The 16,234-nt window shown below is 35.5% G+C and overlaps 1 non-coding gene across 1 annotated transcript; it reads left to right on the forward strand.

Annotated features, from left to right (window-relative positions):
- Nucleotides 1-6,177: 6,177 nt before the first annotated feature.
- On the forward strand, nucleotides 6,178-6,251 carry Trnai-aau (transfer RNA isoleucine (anticodon AAU)). Its single transcript has one exon. It is a non-coding gene; the product is annotated as a tRNA-Ile (tRNA).
- Nucleotides 6,252-16,234: the final 9,983 nt, after the last annotated feature.

Raw genomic sequence — 16,234 nt, forward strand, 5'->3', positions numbered from 1 at the left:
CTGTCCTTCAAGAAAACTCAGGCGTCGAGAACAGACATCCTCCCTGACGTAAAAGCACACGCCAGCCCGTGGTATAAAGGAGTGTTCCAAATTATACCCCGGGTAGGAAAGGTAAGATGAATCAGCCAGGGAGGATATCTGTGTCTCGGTTAAAAAGAGCAGGGCCGGCTTCGCCGTCTCCAGGTGAAAGTGGACGGCATTTAAATTTGAGCGAAGCCCCCTGATATTGCAAAAGTCCACAGCGAGTGTGGATGAGGGTGGTTTGAGCCTCCTGCTCTGTTTGCCCCGAGTCAGCGCAGATTTGCCCCCTCCAGAATACGCGGGGCAGCCTGGGCAACCACTGTTAGGTACAGGCCCTAATTGTGGACGCCCAGGGACGGATTCTCCAGGGCTGCATAGCCTAGTACCGTCCTGGAGTAGTCTCTTTTTTATCCGTGCTGCCATTTGTATTTGGGAGGGGGGGTGTAGGCCTCCGGATAAAAAAATATCCTGCTTGTCTCGTTCCTTACTGTCATAAAAAATCCTGGGATAATATTTATATCTAGGGACAATCTGGAGAAAAATACCTCAGACCCGATTGAACATGAAGAACAGGTTCTACCCGTTCTCTGATGGTTAGTGAATGCGAGGACCATCCAATAATAACAAAAGAATATACGCCAGCCTATACAGGTTTAAAATTGTTAACCAAAGGGCTATAGATTGCTTAGAGTTTCTTTGATCAACCCAACTATTAGATATTTATTAATCGTGTTCAATATAAAAATGCTTTCAGGGTGCTGAAGAGGCTGCTTAGATTTTGTAGCGCGTCAGGGACGTTCGCGGAAGCACAGGTCAACTGTTTTTATGCGACTATATACAAAAGATTTGGATTCCTGGTGAGCAGAGTGCAGGGCAGTGCGGGGCAGTACCAACAGCATTCTGAAGGTTAATGCGAGCAGTTGGACTGCAGATATGTGGGTCATTGCACGCATTTTTATCTTGATTCGTAATAGGCCTAGGATTTGTACTAACACAGTAAATAAGATTGCTGTATTACCAACAAATATGGGTGTACTTGAAGTAAAGTTTATTATTATTACTAAAACAGAATACTTTTAATAGGATTAAAACTTTGTAACTACTTTAAATTAGGTTTTTCGCGTAAAATTTACATTTTTATTATAACACATAAACTTGGAGACCGTTCAATTTAAAGGATACATCTCATAAACGCATTCCTAACCTATGGCATCGCAGATGGCCATAGAAGGCTGTTATTTTTACAACAATAAGCCAAAATATAAACACGACGCCTAGCTGATTGTAATTGATTCGCCCTGTTTATTACAATACAGAGCCGCTCAGGATTCTTGAACAACCCAATAACTCTTGGCTTCTACAATTGCATTCGTCACCTTGAGACATAAGATGCTAAGTCTCATTTGCCCAGTAATTTGACACGGCCTCCTTCAGACTTAAACACAATAATTCTTACACATTACTGCTTCACGGCAGAAATAGGCGCCATTGTGGTACCTATAATACGGCATGTGCAAAGGAGCCTTCCACTGGTTTTTAACATTATATCAAGTGAGTCAAAAAACAAAATATAAATTAAGTACGTTTGTTTTATTAACCAAATTTTAACCTTCAACTTGTAAATAAAATATAAGTTGTAATGTATGTGTGTTGTAATATGCGTTTCTTGCGCTGCTTCTTCTCTCTCAGAGCGCCATTTGTTTCCGATGCGGTAGTAGTATCTAGTATATTAGAAATGACATCAAAAATAATTCTAAAGGAATCAATTGAGAAAATAAATGCCTTTTATGCCTTTTAATGGGCGTACTCGAGCCAGTCTCGAACAATGTGAGACGTTGAAGTGCCACATGTTCTGTTAAACTTTGCTAATAATTGAAACTAAAATTCCAGGTTCCGTAGTAAAACTTATAAAATTAATACTACAAGAAATAAGAAAGACAGTGGGATCACATATAATCAGTAAGTATTTTGTATTTTATAAATTTCAATGTAAAAGTAGAAGAAGAGTATATAAGTTACAAATTTTAAAAGATGCCATTGAGTGTCAAAATGCCACACTCATAAGCATCTAATAGTTGCCGTTTTAAAAAAGGCTATTGTTCATAGGTGGTACGGTATCTAGTTGGAGCGCAGCGTAGACCAATCCTATAAATCTGTTTCAATTGTCAGATTTCTACGAAAAGTCGCAGTTAGCTGCTAGTTAGTCATACAGTAAGACGAACTGTGGGTAATAATTTTAATATAGATATCCGCTGGCAAAACTTAACTGACAAAATTCTCAGGCGGAATAATATCAAAAACGAGCTCCAGGAAGTGGAATACCTACTACCTCCCTTTTCTGGAAGCTTAAGCGTATTTCCGAACAGTCCAATCTACAGTTTGAATATTCCATAATAAGACGTTCTTGATAGATTTAACTCTCATTAATTTATTAATGAGATTAATTGACATCTGAAATGCATCTTTTGTTACGGTTGCTAGGATAATATGGACAAAATAACATGGCTTGGTGTGAACAATCTTAAAATAAATCTAACTAAATCAAACTAACTATATTATGATAAGTATTGAATTGCCAAACCTAATGTAATAGTAGGTACCTACACTCGCTACGCGTGACTTTGAGCGGGATAGCTTCATCTAGAACAAAAAAACCCAAGCAACAGACACGCGCGGCCAGACTTACCTTTAATAATTACAGTAAGTAAGCTGTTCATAATATTTAGTTATTAAGTTATTTTATTTAGGGCTTGGCACCGAGAGCCGACTTTAAACCTATCAATAGGTAACACATATAAATAATAGTATTCTATTCTTATTAAAGGTTTGCATAAGATGTCTATTAAATGAAATTTTAATTTAGTTATTTTATACTTTTCAGTATTTGAAGTCGGTTGTTTTAACCGTTTTCTTATTATTTTAGGTATTATTTTAGACAATGAACTTAAATAAATGGACATTATACATAAATAAGGTTTGTGTGAGTAAATAAATTTGTTTATGTCCTGAGGCGCCTACGAAAAATTACAGATTTAGGATCAAACTGTCAGCTTACTACGCTCATGTTGCATCTATGTTGAGATACGGTCTTAAAATTTGGGGTAATGGTGGAAACATCCAAAAAGCATTCATTGCAAGAAAAAATGTATCCGCGCTATTTGTCGGGTAGGTCCGTACGAATCGTGCACACCGCTGCTTATTAAAATTTTAACATTGATAAATTTTAAATTTGCAGAAGAGGGCTATTCGCGCTATTTATAACCTAGGTCCTAAAGAATCATTGCGAGCAAAATTCAAAGAAATTAACATCTTGACTGTTGCTTCTCAATATATTCTTGATAATGTAATGTATGTAAGGACATAAGTGAATTAGCTACAAACTGTCATAACCATAATATTAACACCAGGAGCAGAATAAACTTATAATGCCTACTACTCATCTAAGCCGCTTTAGTAAGTCTTTTGTGGGGCGATGTATTCCCATATCTATACCCATATCCCAGATCCCAGAAAATGACCAAAACAAAAGTATTACGTTATTCAAAAAAATTTTTAAAAAACGTTTGTATGGTAAAGGTTACTATGACATAAATGACTTTCTTAATAATACCACAGATTGGGAATGGAGCGACCGCCCTCAGGCTATAAAATAATAAGTTTAACTATACAATATTACTTTGTAAACATATTTTTTGATGAAAAAAGCCCGCTGAGTTAGTTGCGCCCATTCTTCTCATGCCTGCGGCATTGATTTTGGAATGGGTGGTAGTTTTTTTGGCTTTCAATATTTTTTTTTATTTTGAATAAAAATATTTGAATTTAAATATATATAAACTTTATAAAATATAAGATTTCTTTTTAAATTTGTGATTTTTTTATATTCTTGTGTTTAACTTTGACTACCTATTGTATATTTTGTGTAAAAAGGCATAAAAGGCATTTATTTCCTCAAAATTGATTCCTTTAGAACTCTTTTTGAAGTCATCTCTAATAACTACTAGATACTACTACGGCTTCGGAAACAAATGGCGCTCTGAGAGAGAAGAAGCGGTGCAAGAAACTCTCCCAGCATTCTTTTTTGCGCTCTTTTCAATAAAAATATACAATATTGTACAGTCATTTCTATCGCTATAAAATAATCACAATCTAGTCCCAGGCTGTCCGATCATTTAGATATTCAGCAGTGGAGTAATAGGATTTACGACAGAGCCATTTTTTTATAAAACATTTAAATTTATTTATAGATAATGCCTGAACAGTGGCTGGCACTTTATTATGGAAGTGTATACATTTACCCTTAAAGCTATTATGTATCTTATGAAGATGTTAATATGATGTAACAATGAAATAAGTACTTGTAATGTTAATATTTTATTATTATATAATGACATGGAGCTTATGTAATTTGCATGCCTTTTTTGGCTAATGTGTTCATTCGTATAGTAATTTTTTTGTTAACTTTATACACACATTATGCAAATAATAAATTATATAGAAATAGGGCTAAACAGTTCTTGTACCGATTACGTTATTTATCTAGGAAGGGTTACCGGTTATTTATTGTTATTTACCTGGTATGACCACAAGCGGCGTTGAAAAGCTGTCCCATTAAAATAGATGGTAAACAAACACTTTAAGCTTTTAAAATGCAATAGTGGGTATTAAGCCTAGGTGTCATCTATTGGCAAAAAACTAAGACAAATATATGATGTAGGTACATTACCGTGCAAACTTCCACCGAAAATTGGTTGTAACGAGATCTAGTAAGTAGTTTTTATTAACACGTCATAAATCGTTGCATCGAAGTACAATAACTTTTATATTATATTACTTGTTGTCCTTCATGGGCGAGTCCGACTCGCACTTGGCCGCTTTTGTAGTTAGTCAGACTAATACGTTATCAGTCAATACTCCACGGAAATTAAGTTTCTGTGAAGTTGTTACAACTTGTGCAAGCCACCATCCCATATGGACACCGGTTCATATTCACTACAAGTACTGAGAAGTTTTAGAGCCAAGTGGTATTACCCGCCGCGATGGCAAGCATCCTGATGGTATGACGCTGTTGGCTTGGGCACGGGGAAGGCCGCTGGTTTGGGACGCGACTTGCGTCGACACTCTGGCTCCTTCTCATGTCCAAGTTACGTCAGTTGGTGCTGGGGCTGCTGATTCGACTGCCGAAGACGGCAAGCGTCGCAAATATGTCGGTCTCAGTGAGTCATACATCGTTGTGCCGTTTGGTGTCGAGACACTTGGCCCATGGGGTTCAGAGGCGCGGAGAATGTACAAAGTACTATCTTCTCGCCTCAATAAGGCTACTGGAAACACAAGCACTGGCAGCTATTTCGGTCAACGGATCAGCCTAGTTATCCAACGTGGAAATGCTGCCAGTATTCTTGGTACCGTTCCCTCATAGTAATGTAAATCTTATATATAAAATTCTCGTGTCACAATGTTCGTTCCCGTACTCCTCCGAAACGGCTTAACCGATTCTCATGAAATTTTGTGAGCATATTGAGTAGGTCTGAGAATCGGCCAACATCTATTTTTCATACCCCTAATGTTGAGGGTGGTCCAAACGAAATTTTTTTTTTTTTAATTTTTTTGTAATTTTTTTTCAAATTTCTTTGATTATGAGACAGCCTTAAAAAATACATACAACTTCAAATTTTCACCCATCTACGATCAACAGTTACTTTCGTATCGCGATTTTAATATCGGCAATACAACGTTTGCTGGGTCAGCTAGTCTAATACATATATAAAATTCTCGTGTCACAATGTTCGTTCCCGTACTCCTCCGAAACGGCTTGACCGATTCTCATGAAATTTTATGAGCATATTGAGTAGGTCTGAGAATCGGCCAACATCTATTTTTAATACCCCTAAATGTTAAGGGTGGTCCACACGATTTTTTTTTTTTTCAATTTTACTGACATTTTTTTTAAAATTTGTTTTATTATGAGTCAGCATTAAAAATTACATACAACTTCAGATTTTCACCCATCTACGATCAACAGTTACTTTTGAATCGCGATTTTAATATCAGCTAGTATAGTTATAAGATTTGTTTTGTTTGAATAAATACTATGAAATTAATCTAGTACTGAGAATTACTACAACTTACCTATTTGTCAATTACAACCCATGTGATATCGGCCCATTAGCTCAGTTGGTTAGAGCGTCGTGCTAATAACGCGAAGGTCGCGGGTTCGATCCCCTCATGGGCCACTATTTCTTTTTATAATTTTTTTAAACACAACCTTTTTTTTTTTCTGTGTAAATATACTTTTTTTTTGTAAAAACCTCCTAATATTTTTTTACTTACAAGAAATTGCATACTTAGTAATAATTTTTACAATTGGTTGTTGCGATTTTGTTATCAATAACATTAGATTAGATTAATATATCAAATTTTATCGTCTAACATTAAAACTCAATGCTTATAATATCTTTGTTCTCCAGTTTCATATGTCATTAAGTATAACAATAATTATTGTAATCTCTTCTTAATATCGTTAAAATACGTTTTTTTTTTAAATACCTACTTAATTCGCGCGCGTATTCTATTAGCTTACTGTAAGATAGGGTATATTTTTAATTGAAGGTATGTTGATTGAATTTTTGGGAATGTGCAAAGCATATTTTTTTTTTATTAACTCTAAATAAATAAATATGCTTAAAAAATGTTTGATGCACATACTGTATTCATAACTCTATGGAGTTTCTTCATAACTTACTCAAGTGTAAGACATAGACAAGATTTATCAACGATACGTCTCTCGAACGGTTGGCTCAGTGGAAGAGCATTCGCACGGAACGCCAAAGGTCACGGGTTCGAGACCCGCATCGGTCATAAATTAAATTTGTGTAATTAGTCCCAGAAGTGATACCAGTGGGAGGACAGCACAGGAAGCCGGCTAGATTATGGGTACCACAACGGCGCCTATTTCTGCCGTGAAGCAGTAATGTGTAAGCATTACTGTGTTGCGGTCTGACTGAGCAAATGAGACTTAATATCTTATGTGGTATATCTTAGGTGATGATCGCATTGTAGTGCCGCTCAGCTATTTTTGGGTTTTTCAAGAATCCTGAGCGGCACTGCATTGTAATGGGTAGGGCGTATCAATTACCATCAGCTGAACGACATGCTCGTGTCGTTCCTTATTTTAAAAAAAAAGAGGGTTTATCACTTTGGAAAAAAAAAACAAATTACTCATGTGTCAAAGTTAAAATGCTCTAGTACTTCAGTTGTATCGTTTGCATCAATAGTATAAATGCTTTGTATCTAAAATAGTGATGCTGTGAGTTGATTAAGAAGATTGGCAATGAGTTTCTTGCAGCTTATCCAAATCTTGTCCAGTTGTCATATCAGTTGGCAGTCACACCCTTGTTCGAGAGTTCACATCTCCTGAGGATGAATCGTATAGAGGCGAAACACATGTGAGTGGTTATAGACAAATCCACATTACATTTGAATAATTATTGATTTTCGCAAATTAACGCCTTGTTCAATAAATTTTGTATGTCTTGTATGCAACTGTTGATAATAAGGTATTAAAACACTCATCTGTGTGTGTTTTAGTACCCCTTAATACATATCAGTTTCACAAATAACTAATTCCATACAGTAAAGATCGTTATTCCAAATCAACATCCAAACGAAGATGAATAACTTGCTGTTAATGCGCCCCTTGTTTTCTGTGTCGAGGATATTGTCACTAATTGACTTTATTGCGCCGTAACAAAACAGAACAATTATTGTTCGACATTCATCAGTCGCTGGATTAGACATTATTGTATTAGCATTCCCATCGGATGAGCTGTTTGTAAACATTAATACTGCGAAAATGTTTATGTCATCAATAGTAATTGGATGATGCTTATTGTAATGGAGGGTGCAATTTGTTGAATTTTGGGATAAAATGGAATTTATTTTCACAAAAATGATTCGTTTAGAATTCTTTTTGATGTCATTTCTAATACTACTACCGCTTCGGAAGAAGTGGCGCAACAAATTCTCCCAGCACTCTTCTTAACTTACTTCTCAAAACTTTCGACTGTGTGAAACAATTTTGATAATTCATTATTATTTGAAAGCTGGTGCTTTCCGTGTCTGGTCCCATTGTAATTTGGTCCAGATCTGAGAATGGCATCCATTAGAAAACCATAAGTCTTAAATTTACTATACATACGTATAGAAAAGTGGATGATAGATTTACGAATAACTCAATATCGCGCGAACCGATTTCGATGATTATTTTTATTGGAAAGGATATACTTCAAAGATAGTTTCATGAGAGTTTGGTTAGGTTCTGATTACGGAAGCCATGACAAAGTAACGGAACTCTTCAATTATTAGGAGCAAATTAACGATACTCGGCCGAATCTTTTTTATGCTATCCGGATATATAAGTCATCAACCATATCAAAGTTATGGTCAAGTAATTGTCGTAGTCGAATATGATCAATGGAACTCCTTAACAACTAACAATAACGGCGATCTCTGGCAGAATTTCTAACTGTCTGTAATCAAATTGGAAAGCGCTTACGAATATTGCTACATTGAAAAATTTAGAATATCTACATATTTACACATTGCTGCATTGAAAAATTTAGTATATCTACATAATTTTTGACAAATTGTTACCTAGTGTTCAAATTCACTAAAAATAAAAAAAAGAAACAAAAAAACAACCGACTTCAAAAAAACTATTCCAAAACAATAGATATAATATGCACTAAAAAGTATAAAAATAATTGCGTATTATTTTATACAATCAAATTAATTAATCTATTTCTAGTTACGATTATTGTAATTTTTGGAGTCGGTGTCATCCAAGATAGGTTTGTAACTACATACAAAGTTAAAGGTGAGATGTGCTTGAGTCGTGAGGAGGCGAGAGGCGAGAGCGGGTCGCGGCTGAAGGACACCGATTCCAAAAATAACAATAATAGATTAATTAATCTATTTATAGTTACGATTCGAGTCTTGTATATAGTGGCGAAATTTACCTTTGGATTCTAATATTATTGTAGCAGTTTCTTAGTAAAACACGGATAAAACTACATTTTTTAAAATTGAAGCCCCCGAATCCAGCCGTATACTAAATTTTATTAAAATCGTTGGAGCCGATTCCGAGATTCAGAATATATTATATATACAAGAATTACTCGTTTGAAGGTATAAGATACAATATTGTACTGTCATTATTATTGCTATAAAATAATCATAATCTAGTCCCAGGCTGTACGATCACTTAGATATTCATTTTAGAGATTTACGACAGAGCCAATTATTAATAAAACATTTAAATTTATTTATAGATAATGCCTGAACAGTGGCTGGTACTTTATTATAAAAGTGTATACATTTACCCTTAAAGCTTAGCTTATTATGTATCTTATGAAGCCTGGATGTTATAATAATAATGAACCAATCATAGCACTATTTAAATATGACGCCTTGTAACTAAATAACACCTTACTTCTAAATATAACACGATGAAATCATTGCAAAGTTCTTCAATAATAAATATTTTATTTTTAAAGAAAGACACTTTTCACTTCAAACAACGACAAAATTCACTTAAGAAATTCATTTACCAGGTTGCGGTAAAATAGATTAAAAAGAGTTATTTATTCATAACCACAAAAAGAAAGTCCCCGGGAAGTACCTAATTGTTTATTAAAAGAAAATGTTCGTGTTCTTTTATAAAGATCACGTTTTACTTTCGATTGTATTATTGCGTTTACAGTAAATAACGACTTAGCATAGTTATGATTTGAAGGTCAATGAAACGAAAAAGCGAGACAAGTGAGCCAGACACATAAATTCATATGAGTTAACGTGGGAGAAAATGAGATAGCAAGCATTATACCGTATTTTGGTACTAGGCGATCATAGTTGAAGAAGAGATTGTCTTATGTATGACGCGAGTATACCTTAATAATTATAAAATTCTGATGTCATGCGCACGACGTATTACTATATAGACTTCAGGAGAACATAAATATGGTAGCGGTGATAGTAATGTATTTCATAGCGGTTGAAATCATCTGTCATCCTAGCAATATGTACCAGGACTTAATATGCAGTTACTCCCTGGCTGCGTGTAGATTCTGAGGACCGCGTCCGCATCCATGTGTGTGTTTTCAGGTCCCATAGTGGTAACGCACATACGGATTATGTCATGGGCTACGTTCAAGCGGCAATTGACGACGTGCTTGCACAGATCCCTTCCGAAATGAAATCGTAGTCTTCGGTGATTTCAATGCCGAATGTAGTAGTAGCAGTATCTAGTAGATATTAGAAATGACATCAAAAAGAATTGTAAAGGAATCAATTTTGAGAAAATAAATACCTCTTATGCCTTTTAATGGCTTGGGTCATGGGTACCACAAAGTACACAGGGCAATCTGTGCATAGTTTTGCATTCGAGTATGGTCTGTCCCAATTTCTTGAGTCGCCAACGCTGTTTCCTGATGTAGATAGCCACGTGCTGTCTTTATTAGATCTTCTGCTGACTACACATCACGATAGTAAATAGGTCTGTCAATTTAAAAAAAAAAGATTATCTTATTCTTAGTATAATGTGAAAGATTGGGACTAATGTTTGTAAATTTATTGTTATGGAATATTATGTAATAGGTACTCATTTGTACTATATTTATTTATTAATTAACAATTGTAATTGTAATCAAAAATACTCCAAACATGCAATATTAATACATTCTCTGTTCAACATGTCTAAAGTCGTAATTGCTACATAAGACTAATGTATTTCGTGTTGCATTTCGTATTTATCATTAGTAATGAATGTCACAATATTTGTTGGTTGAACTTGGCAAAAACCCCAAATTGTGCCAGGTAAAATTTATTTTATACGTCTGTTGGTTTGTGAAATATTTTGGATTATTCATTATATCCAGAGTAATTGCTTTAATAAATGCCTAACGGTTGATAGCCTTTATTATTCCTGATAAATCTGGCTTTCATCATTACATATTATAAAACAAAGCCCGCGTCTGTCTGTCGGTACTCAAAAAGTACAGTACTGATTTTCATGCTGTCTTCACTAATGGATAGAGTGGTTCTCGAGAAAGATTTAAGTATATAATTTGTTGAGTTTTTGGATATATTACTGTATATATCAACGGTATTCCTTGGAGGTATCGAAAAAAAATCCTCCATAAAACAAGCTCCCAGCTTTCATCGAAAATCTAAATTCTTTGAGATATAACAAAATAATGTATGTTGCAATTGTGTATCTTATATAGGTCTAGTGGGAGGCTCCTTTGCACAGGATGCCGGCTAGATTATGGGTACCACAACGGCGCCTATTTCTGCCGTGAAGCAGTAATGTGTAAGCATTACTGTGTTTCGGTCTGAAGGGCGCCGTTGCTAGTGAAATTACTGGACAAATGGGTCTTAATATCTTGTCTCAAGGTGACAGGCGCAGTTGTAGTGCCGCTCAGAATTTTTGGGGGTTTCAAGAATCCTAAGCGGCACTGCATTGTAATGGGCAGAGCGTATCAATTACCATCAGCTGAACGTCCTGCTCGTCTTGTCCCTTATTTTCATAAAAAAAAAAGGTCTACAGAAAAGTCCGGGATGGCATATGTCTATCTATTATAACTAACATACTATTTCAATTTAATTTTTTTTTCTATTGCCAGAACAGCGCCTTGCGAATTGCAACAAACAAGAAATGCTCTAGATAAGTTATGTTAATATACACATAAACTTCACTTAAAGACTATAAGAACTTGAAAATTATCATGTTAGAATAACTAGCATTTTTGTAACAAAAATTTGGAATTGTTCAGACTAGAGCAACATTTTATTTTCCTGGTATTTTATAAGTGCAACGCCGTAGTAAGTGTCATAAAAGTAAGTTATTGTATTGTAAAATTTTATAGCAATAATGAAATCCAGACGTGAACAACATTTTATACTGAGTTTTAATAGAATGTCACATGAGTATAATCCAATAAGAGAGTTATTATTTCTCCAAATAATTTAATAATATAATTATGCATTTCATTATATTTATTAATTAACTTGTTTAACATGCTCTATGAAATTAATAATCAGAATAAATGTAAAATAAAATACTAAAAAATATTTTAAGTCCTCTCAGTTCTGCTTTTTTGTATATAATATATCTGAGTATTTTTTCATTCAACTAATAATTTACATAAAGCAAATTCTACAAATAATAATAATTTATCCTTAAAAAATTTTAAAATTTGGGACTTTTTCTTGTACTGTCATTTAAATAGATCTAAATTGATTATTAAATAATTATGAATTTATTTATATAAGTAATATTAAGTAAAAATCAACTAGTGCAGTTGCATATTGTATGCACTGAATATGTTATTTATATATCCAAATATACACACTATTAATAATATAATAATAAAAATTTTGATATAAAATAAAATATAAAGGTATTATCTATACGCAATGCACCCGTTTATTATTTCCAAAGTGCCTTGTAAGTGAATCTTTTACGGCATCTAAAATTAAGTCAAAGACGATAAAAGTTACCTCAGGATATTAATAAAAACCCTAAGCTTGCAAAAGTATTAATTTTATAAAGGTTGATTACTACTGGCTTCATATACATTATTATAAGTTGTTTTTAGTTATATAAATATTTTACGGTATGGATAAATATACTGGTAAGTTTTTCGTTTTGTTAAAATATTTCACATCGATTTTGGAGCAAACTTGTAAAATAATCTAAAATATCTAATTTTAATAATCTAAAAATCAATAAATCTTGATATCATTGGATGGAAATATTATCAAATGAAAAATTAATATAAATTAATGTTATCTTTTTGTGGCCGTTATCATTCAGCTAAGAATAGTAGAATAAGTTATTACACCTCATTACTAAATATAAAGAACTAGTTTTTGACTTCGTTCGTGTAGTTACTTTGTGCAGTATTATTTATTGCTAGGGATACTTATTTTGCAACTAATTCACATACAAACTGCTGTGGCTTATTTTAAATAGCGTATTTTAATAAAGCTTTATCAAATACTTTTTTCATTTTTTGACATAAAGGTGTTTCGAAGTAGATACTTGTGAGCCACGTAGAGTTTCCTGTGCATGTGCACTTGCATCTGTAAGCGTTATTTCCTTTAGTTTTCTTTATTGTTACTGCAAATGCTGTTTTCAAAAGAAACTACAGTCGTTTGATAAATCGGTTAAATTTTTTGGATTTAATCATATTCTACATTTGCTATTGAAGATTTAAGCATTTAAAATGTTGGATTCCACATGAGTAATACTTGACTGTGTGCCGTGCTTGGTGATATAGCTGTAGGTTATGATGTCTCTTGCTCAGTATCTATAACATTGTGTTTTTTTATGGAATAGGAGGACAAACGAGCGTACGAGTCACCTGTTGTTAGTGATCACCGCCGCCCAAAATCTCTTGCAACACCAGAGGAATCACAGGAGCGTTGCCGGCCTTTAAGGAAGGTGTACGCGCTTTTATTGAAGGTACCCATGTCGTATCGTCCCGGAAACACCGCACAAGGAAGCTCATTCCGCACCCTTGTAGTTCGAGGAAGAAAGCTCCTTGAAAACCGCACTGTGGAAGACCGCCACATATCCAGATGGTGGGGATGATATCCTAACTTGTGGCATGACGTGCGAAGGTGGAATTCGGCGGCAGGAATCAGGTTAAACAGCTCTTTGGAACACTCCCCGTGATAAATGCGGTAGAAGACACACAATGAAGCGACATCTCTACGCAACGCCAAGTGATACTGTAGTTATATACTGAGAATTACTCGACAACAATTCAACCCCCGACAGATCGAAATTTATTTTTATTTCTTATCAATTACCTGAGTCACTATCACGGTTTTATCTGCGGTAATAACGAATTCCATACGAACTTTCATCTACTATTTTAATCAGTTCAAGCCTTTTCTTGTATTTGGTTTTAACTCTCAGTAGCACATTGATATCACTAGCAATGGCATCGTTTTAACCGAAACACTAATAGTGCTTACACATAGCTTCCGCACTGTGACTATATCTCACTAATGTTTACAATTTCAAATGCAGATTTATTTGTTTCAGTTTCAATCTACATTATTTTCACTCTAGCTACATTAGCCGATGGTGTAAAAAGGAAACCAAGACCAAAGTACCCAAGGGACACGCTGTTTTGGGCAACAGATTTCTTCGTTAAAGGCTGCAGGAATTTCATTGATAACTGCCCGACCAGCTATAAGTTTGTAACAATGTTGATTTTAAGATTTTTGGACAAATCTTTTTCAAAACTTAAAAACTTCTTGATGCGGCACCATGGTTTTAAGCTGACTAGTCGGACACTGGCCCCATATTTATTCAGCCTGAATTTAAAAGTATAAGACAGGGTCTATATATAACAAGTGACGACAAAAATATGCTAGAAAAATAGGGCAAAAGAGTATAGAGAGTAGGTGTAGGGAGGCAATTGAAAGAAATAGGATTGAGTATCGTCAGTTGTAGTTTGAAGCAGTCCTAAGGAGTCAATAATGTAAGATAATTAAGCTACAATGACTGACAAAATATAAAGAGTTCTAATGACAATAGTATATAATAGAAATACCTACCATCAAATTGATCTGGTGATGTCGCCCAACGGAACTCGGAACTCCTTGGTGAAACAATGAATCCCAGCCGAGTTCGTTAAAATGATCTTGTAATTCTCTCTTTCTATACAAATTTTCTTTCTGAATACAAATACACAATATACACTAATATTACAAAGAATTCAATGGCTTTCGTTTATGATTTCCAAAAGATTATTGACGATTTAAAAGGTTTATATGATCATATGTGGCACATAGCCTTATTTTTTCTGTAGTTGTGTATTTCAAATGATTGTATTAGAATACTATACTTTATATCATTTCAGGGCCCAAATAATATGTGCAAGAAGCTACGGAGGTGAATACAAAGACTTCTCAAATTACTGCGAAATGCAATACGAAAACTGTAATACATGGAGGAGTAAGTTATGAACAAACAAAGTGTTTTTTATTTATTTTACGCACAATATTGTAAATTAAAGTAGTTTTATTAATTTATTCGAATAAGAACAATCAATCGTTTGTCAGTTCAACGATAAAAAAATTCCGTTGGGAGTTTTAGATCAATGAATTGTGAGATCAGGCTTGTTTTCAAAATATTTTTGGTCTCGTGTTTATATTGAGCCATATCCGAAGTAGTAGTGAAGTAGCGGCCTAGTGCCGCTATGTTTCGCATAGGTTAGTGTCGAGGACCGGAGGCCATTCCCCCCCCCCCCCCTTCCCCCAACAAAATATGAGAGCGGTATTTAAAGAGAAATTACCCCAGGAGGGTACCGGCTCTTGTAGAGCCAGAGAATCCCTCCCCGAGCATTCGCGCTCGGGCTGCCCTTCGTATTCTGGGGAGGGCACAGTACCGTGTATGTCACAGGACAAACAGGGCAGCAACACCACGGCACCCCGCTCCACGCTTAATGTGGACTTTTGTAACATCCGGGGAATTCACTCCAACTTAAACGCCGTCCACCACCACCTTGAGACGTCGCAGCCGGCCTTGTGTTTCCTTACGGAGACGCAGATATCTCGACCTAGCGATACGTCATATTTAACGTACCCCGGGTACAAAATTGAGCATAATTTCATGCCTCATGCCGGGGTATGTGTGTACGTTAGGGAGGATATCTGCTGTCGCCGTCTCGGCAATTTTGAGGGTAGGGGCCTGTCTACTCTCTGGCTCCGCGTAGATTTAGAGGACCGCGTCCGCATCTATGCGTGTGTCTACAGGTCCCATAGTGGTAACGCAGAAACGGATCACCTCATGGGCTGCGTTCAAGCGGCATTTGATGACGTGCTTGCTCAGATCCCCTCCGCTGAAATCGTAGTCTTGGGTGATTTCAACGGGCACAATGCCGAATGGCTTGGATCACGTACCACAGACTACGCAGGGCGATCTGTGCATAATTTTGCATTGGCGTATGGTCTGTGCCAATTGGTTGAGTCGCCGACGCGGCTCCCGGATGTGGATAGCCACATGCCGTCCTTATTAGATCTTCTGCTGACTACACATCCCGATGGTTACCAGGTCTCTGTCAACGCCCCTCTCGGAACGTACGACCATTGCCTGGTCAGGAGTGTAGTGCCTATCCGACGCCAACGTCGCAGACCACCA

Source organism: Leptidea sinapis, chromosome 4, assembly GCF_905404315.1.
Source record: "Leptidea sinapis chromosome 4, ilLepSina1.1, whole genome shotgun sequence".
Lineage (NCBI taxonomy): Eukaryota > Metazoa > Arthropoda > Insecta > Lepidoptera > Pieridae > Leptidea > Leptidea sinapis.